The following is a 7,360-nucleotide window of genomic DNA, read 5'->3' on the forward strand; positions in this document are numbered from 1 at the left end:
ACGTCGGGATACAACTATAACGTTCGGAAACAAGTTTATTGAACTAGTGTGTTGTAGAGTCTTGTTGTAGAGTTTTGGAGTGTTGTATGACGGTTGAAACTCATAGAAGTTACCCCCATACTTAGAATGACATGATTAGGAGTTAAACGTCCGTGTACGACTCCCAAAAGACCACCCAAGGGGTCCTTGCGGAGGACCCCAACACTGCCCAAAAAGTTGTCAAAATAGCTTGGTTGACGGACCCAAACCACGCCTCATAGGTCATGGGTGTGGTTTAGGACTTAGTATAGGAAGGCTTGGCGTTAATATTAAGCCCCATCCCCAAACCACAGAACCACAGGACGGTCAGTAGACCCATCCACGGTCCCTAGATGGATGGGCGTGAATGAGAGCAATTTTTCAAATTTTTATTTAAAGTTGGAGGTCTTAAATTTAGTTAGTCATTTAATTAGGGGTTAGGATACACAGTTAAATAACTAACTAGAATCATTTATAAAGTATTTTAAGTAATTTAAACACTTCATTTAACTCATAATAACCCAAGACCCCAAACCAAAACCCAACTACCTTTCCCTCCAAGAATCTTCTCTCTAAAACCTGCATTGATGAACCAAGAAGAGATCAACTTAGGTCTTGAAGATGGATTCTTTTTCATATTATTTTCATGGGAATCTACACCTAAGGTATGGAAGTTTTATCCTTAAGAAGTTTCCCCAAGAAGCCCTCTCAAATATGTTTTCAAAGTTCCCCAAATTCTAGGTTTTCATCCAATAGCTGGGGTTACCTTCTAAAAACATTTCAATTGATAAATTATGATTATTTATGATTAGATATGATCAGTTATGTGTGGGTTCATAGTATTTACAATTTTTGAAGAAAATCTCAATATGACCTATGTTTTCCCTTCTTTCTCAATTGTAAACCCTTTTGTGGATTGATTGATGGATATAGACAGATAATCTAGAATTTTTACATTGATTAGGTCATTTTATTCTGAAGTTAATCTATTTCATTCTCTAATGCTAAGTTTTATGGTTAGATCTTGATGGATGGCCTTAGACTAGATCAACTAGACTTGTATTGATCTTAAGTAATGTTTAATGACATGAATTGATTTGATTATGATTTATATGAGGGATAATGACTATGTAATGTTGAGATTGAGTTGTATGTATCCTTTATGAATATAAGTGATCAAGAATAAGGCATGTGGTTAGGTTACCCTAAGAATTAGGTATACTTGATGATCATGTGAAACATTGCTTGAGAGTTAGGCTTATAACATGAAGATGACTCCTAAGGCTTTAAGTATAAAGACTAACATGAACAAGTTCAAATTTTAAGACTTTAAGAAAGAGGCTACTCTGCATCTTAAGTAGTATATGTACCTAAAGTGAGAAGATATCACCCAATAGCCTATAATACGATCATATGAGATTATGCGTGAGATGAATGAATTACTTCAGTCATGTTGTATCTATGTTTCATGTATTGAATACTTCATGTGATGACTCAATATGACACTTCAATGTAATATACGAGTTTTATGTATGATTGCGATGTTACATGCGTATGAACCCCTTGCGGGTGGAAATTGTCTATGATGATAAGGTTGTTGTTGTGGTATCATTGAAAGGGAAATTATGCACACACACTCACCCATTCATGATTATAACTATGATGTATCGAAGGTGTCAACTGTAAGGTTAGTTCTCATACGCACCTTTACATAGTACATGAATATGATGATCCTCTTCAAAGGTGAAGGATTTTATTTATTACGTATAAACTATTAATCCACTTGAAAGGTGGAGGTGCTTACTTGTCATATATATTGTGGTGTTGATATAAGATCCCTCTTCCCTACAACCCTAGATATGGCTAAGTATGATATGATACGAATACGTAGGATATGTTATGACTACGCAAGACATGTTAGGACTATGCATGGTATGTTAAGACTATGGTAGTATTGTTGTGTTTATTGAATGGCTAATTACCATGAGAATAGTATATATGACAATTTGAAAAGTTTAGTCACATGTTAATGATTCTAAGGTTGAAAGGACATTCTCACCTAATGAATCAATGAGCAATTATAAGGATATGTTGGTTTGAGTGCCTAAGTGCAATCTTCCAAGAAAATGAACTTAAGTAAAGACTTGAAAGGGAATTATGCTTAGCACCGAGTGAACATGAATATGAGATGGAGGCACTACTACAAAAAAGGATATTAGCGACAATTATTTAACGACATTAAGACAAATGCGGCTAATGATTTCATTAAGGCGAACTATTAGTGGCACATGAATATTAGCAGAGAAAAGGTATCATTTTATTGACAATAAAAATAATTTGCCACTGGAAATTACTAATTAAAATAAATAATTTATTTATTTGTCCTTCCTGGAATTTTTTTTGACAAAATGTAACTATTCACTCCTATAATTATTTAAAAAGGATCAAAGGAAACCCTAGTATTTTCTTTTTCTCATGAGCAGATATTGAAGATCACTATGTCTGCTGATGAATTTAGCACGTCGCTCCCTCTAAATTAAATTTCCGATCATCATCTTCCCATGTAACTTTGTTTTCTTACCCAGATGGCTAGACCCATGGATGACTTCCATCCATTTACAATTGTTTTTGGGTCGATGTTGCTCGACTTTGTTCAATGTTTGTTGTCAATATTGTTTCTCTCATTCTTCTCCTTCACTTAATCGTCTTCATCGGCAGAAATTATGTTTCTGGTACTAATTTATTGTCTTTTTGTTCAACTATGATGTTTTGGGATTTATAGAAGTATTGGTTTTTATGTGCTTTCTAAGTCATTTGTGATATCTATCTACTATGAAGTTCATGGGTGATTGGTTGAATTGTTTCTTCTGTTGTTTTCTCTATTGCTTAATTAATTGGTTCCTTTATTTTCTAATTGTTATTCTTGTGAGTGTTCAGAAATTTGATAATTTGGGTTGATGCATATTGATATCTTAATTGAATCTACAACTTCTCTAGATACAAACTGAACAATATTCGACGTTTTTGTCTGTTTTTTTTTAAAATTCTATTGTTTATTGTTGGTTTAGTGTGTTGTTAGGCTTGTTGTTGGTTACATATTATTAAAAAGGGAGTTTAAGCGGCTAAAAGATTTAAAGTATCCAAACTAATGTTACTGACTTTTAACATTTTTCTATGTCAATATGAAGTTCCAAGGTTAAAAAGCAAACATGCGCTAAAATATCGAATTAACATATATAATCAAAGTATACTAATATCACTCTTTCTCTTGAAAGTTCCTGTATTCTTTATTCATAAAGTGTGTGTGCGTGAATTCGATCCTAACAGTTTGTACTATATAATTTACTTAACATAGTCCATATGAGTTATTTTCCGAAGGTTATAGAATATAAAAAAATCCTACATTCTTAAATTATCTGATATGATGACGTAAAATTCAATGATGCTTTGTACTAGCTAGAATTTAAACCCTCATCCTGTAGAGTCAGACTTCAATAGCTAAAATTCATACCAACCTAATAAAGTATCAACTTACTAGAAAAATGTATTGAAAACAAAAACAAATATATTATCAGTAGTGATGGTTCAAAGTAGATTGCAATATACTGATTTATTACTGTTACTTTTCGTTTAGTTGAATAAACTGATTCTTGTCAACTTACTTATTTTTTTCTTAAGAAAAATATTGATCTGGTTAAAAGAGTAAAGAAAAACTTGATTTTCTCATATACAAATAGAATATAGATAAAAACGGTAGTTTTTAAACAACAGTTTTATTGAACATTTTAAAACAAAATATACGTGTCTCACATACTCTTTCTTCGAAAGGAAGTTGGTTTAAGTAAAAAATTAAAGAGTACTTCATCAAAAAAATAAATAAATTAAGGAGCTCGTCATGCATTTAGCCTGAAATGTTGCAACACTTTTATAATAAATATAGGACTTAGTTTTGGGGTGGGGTGGGGGTGGACTTGTTAATTTTGTTTGAAGTTCATCATATTGTGTGCAACATTCAATAGTCTCAAAACATTTTTATCCCTTAGCTTATCGTTGTATTTCATAGAAACAACTCGAAGATCTTACCATGAAATATTTTAGAGAAATAAAGGAACCGCGTTTGGAGGAGTATAGAATTAATGAAAAAGAATTGAATACCTAAGCATAGACAGATGAGAACAGAGAAATTAGAAACCCCATCTAATAGTTTCATTTTCATAATTATGAACAATTAACATGGAGTGAGAACATATGCATCAGGTAACATATCCATATTAAACCCCAATAATCAGGTACTTACCCTTTTATTTCACATAAAAGAAATTTGATCACTACGACACTACCAAACCAATTATTTGTGTTTGGATCGAAAAACATGTTTAGTTCTAATTTTTTTTCTTAAAATTATCACCAATTTTGGAAGATAATATAGTAGCTGAAAATCTCTAAAAAAAAGAAAAGACCGATAAACAAAATTTAATATGAAGATCTAAAATATAACAAGAAAATCTCAATTCATATTTTTTTTCTAATTAAAATTCTATGAGATCCTATATAGATACTAAACAAACAAATAATGAGAAAAATCATGTCTTATGATAGAAATCTGAATTCAGTTTGTTCTGGAAAGTTGAGATGAGATTTTTTAAGTGACTTCGAAGTTTTTGGTCTACTACAAAATTTCAAGTTACTAGGCATACAATTAGAAAAAAAAAACCCATATGTAATCAATTGTTGATGTTAATCTTATATGTTCAAATTTAATATTTTATATTAAATGAATATGCAAATACTTCAAAAGTAGGCATTCAAAATTGTAGAATACTAAGAGAGGTCTAGTATTTTTGGAGGAAAAGTTCATGTTTTTTTCTTATGTCACAGTTAACTAATATGGATCATTTGAAAAATGACTAGAATTCCAACTAATTTGACATACAAATAAGGACTATTAGTGCTCTATATCAAAGAATTGAATAAAGATGATTCTGAGTGTACTATTTTGAATAATTTTTTCTGTACAATAAAAAATTAAACTACTGGGGAGTTCATACAGTAGATGATTTCATTTATGTTATTTTGTGGGATATGTTAATTGTAATATGATATATGTATGATAGAGAATTTTTTTTCTCTATTTCTCTTGGGTGTTATAGACCCTTGCGAGTTGCTTTATTTTTTTTTATACATTGTTAAAAGATAATTACATTTTTAAAGCTATTTATTGAAAACAATAAGTAAGAGATTTTGATGTAAAGTTTGATTAATATGAATCTTGGAGTTTTTTTCTGGTGCCTATGCTACAACCTTCGGAAAAGCATCACTTCACCATTACAAGTGTAAAAGTTAATGATCCTTTCTTATCAATTTGTTGAAATAAAATATTCTTGTTATATCACATTTTTTTTATGGTTTTCACCCCTATATTTAATAATACTGTGATGTTCTCGATTAATCTAAATGTGATTCCATTCTTATGACTTGGAATTAAAACTTTTTACTAAGGATGTAAGGATACTTAATTTCCACCATATCACAACTTTTGGTTTTAGCATTTCGTTTTTCTCATCGTGATTAATCATTCTTAGTGAAGAGTTAATAGAAGTTAGTTAGTTAGTTGTAGAAGTTAGTTAGAATTCAGTTAGGAAGAATCTTCTAGTTACAGCTCATTTACTTGTATATATATACATATCTTGAATGTAAAGTCACATAATGAATGAAAGATTTTTTCTCTCTTCTCAAATCTCCATTAATGGTGATTCTCATCATGGTATCAGAGCACAGTGAAGTATTCTGTGTCTAACATCTTCATAGCGTGAAATCATCTCATCAGCTCTTCTATTTGCTGATAAAAGTTTGTTGTACGATGTGGTTATCATTCTGTGATTAGATCTCTGTTTCATTCTTGAAAAAAGGATCTCTGTTTGTTATCTCTGAGTTTGAATTCTGTTAATTTCTGGATATTTGTTGGTGAATCAATCATGGTGCTTCCTAGTGAAGGAGCTGTAAGTGAAGAAGTGCAATTGCAGGGAAGATCTTCTACTGAATCTGAACGAGTTGATCACAATCATCCCTTGTTCATTCATCCATCAGATACTCAAGGTTCAGTTCTTACCTCAATCCAACTTCTAGGATCTGAAAATTACTCTCTATGGAGTAAATCCTTGAAACTTGTACTTCTGGGGAAAAAAATTTAGAATTTCTGTTAGGAACATGTAAAAAGGATATGTATCCTTCTTCGATGCATGATCTGTGGGATAGGTGTAATGCCATTTTCTTGGGATGGATAATGAATTCTGTTTCTAAAGGTTTACTGAGTACAGTCATCTATGGATCTGATGCACACAGAGTTTGGAAGATCTTCGTGAGAAGTTTGATAAGGTCAATGCATCCAGGGCCTTTTTTCTACATAAGGAAATTGTTACACTATCTCAAGGTACTGCTTCTGTATCAAGTTACTTTTCTAGACTTAGAGAATTGTGGGATGAGTTTGAAACTCTAATGCCTCCTCCTTCATGTGCTTGTGATGAAGCAAAGTTGTATTCTGAACATTTTCAGTATCACAAACTATGGCAATTCCTAATGGGACTAAATGAGACCTATGCCCATGCTAAGAGTCAAATTTTGATGATAATTCCTGTCCCTAGTGTTAATCAAGCCTATGCTATGATTATTAATGTTGAAAGTCAAAGGTTGAATGGTATAAGCACTGGATCCTCTCTAGCTGATTCACATTCAGAAGTTGCTCTTATGAGTAACAAAGTGTCTCAAGGTCAGTACTCTGGTATCAATAATCAAAATGGAAGCAATGGTGGTTTTAGGCAGAGAAACTATGGTGATGGTAGGCCTAATGGGAAGGCTCATCTGGTTTGTGATTTCTGTCATTTTAAAGGCCATACCAGGGAAACTTGTTATAAGCTCCATGGATATCCCAAGAGGAAAGGAACCACCTCTAATTCTTATGCCAACAATGCTACTGGAAGCAATCAAGGTAATGAGGTAAGAGCATTTGATAATCATGCTTCCTCTACTCCAACAGGTACACATGGTGGTGTATATTTATTCACACCTGAGCAGTACTCACAGATCCTTTAGATGTTAAACAAAGGAAAAGATGTAGAGCCTATTGTGTAATGACCTGTTTAGTCGTTTTGAGCAACAGATTTTATTTCTGGAAAAACTGTGTGAGTCGACGGAACTCACGACGGACCGTCATGGGCAGGACGGACCGTCGAGGGGTCTCGTTCCAAAAGACTTGGACTTCTGAAATTTGGGTACTGAAATCGACTCTCTGAACTTGGCGACGAAGTGCAGGACGGACCGTCGTAGGCACGACGGGCCGTCACAG

Source organism: Solanum pennellii, chromosome 9 (assembly GCF_001406875.1).
Source record: "Solanum pennellii chromosome 9, SPENNV200".
NCBI lineage: Eukaryota > Viridiplantae > Streptophyta > Magnoliopsida > Solanales > Solanaceae > Solanum > Solanum pennellii.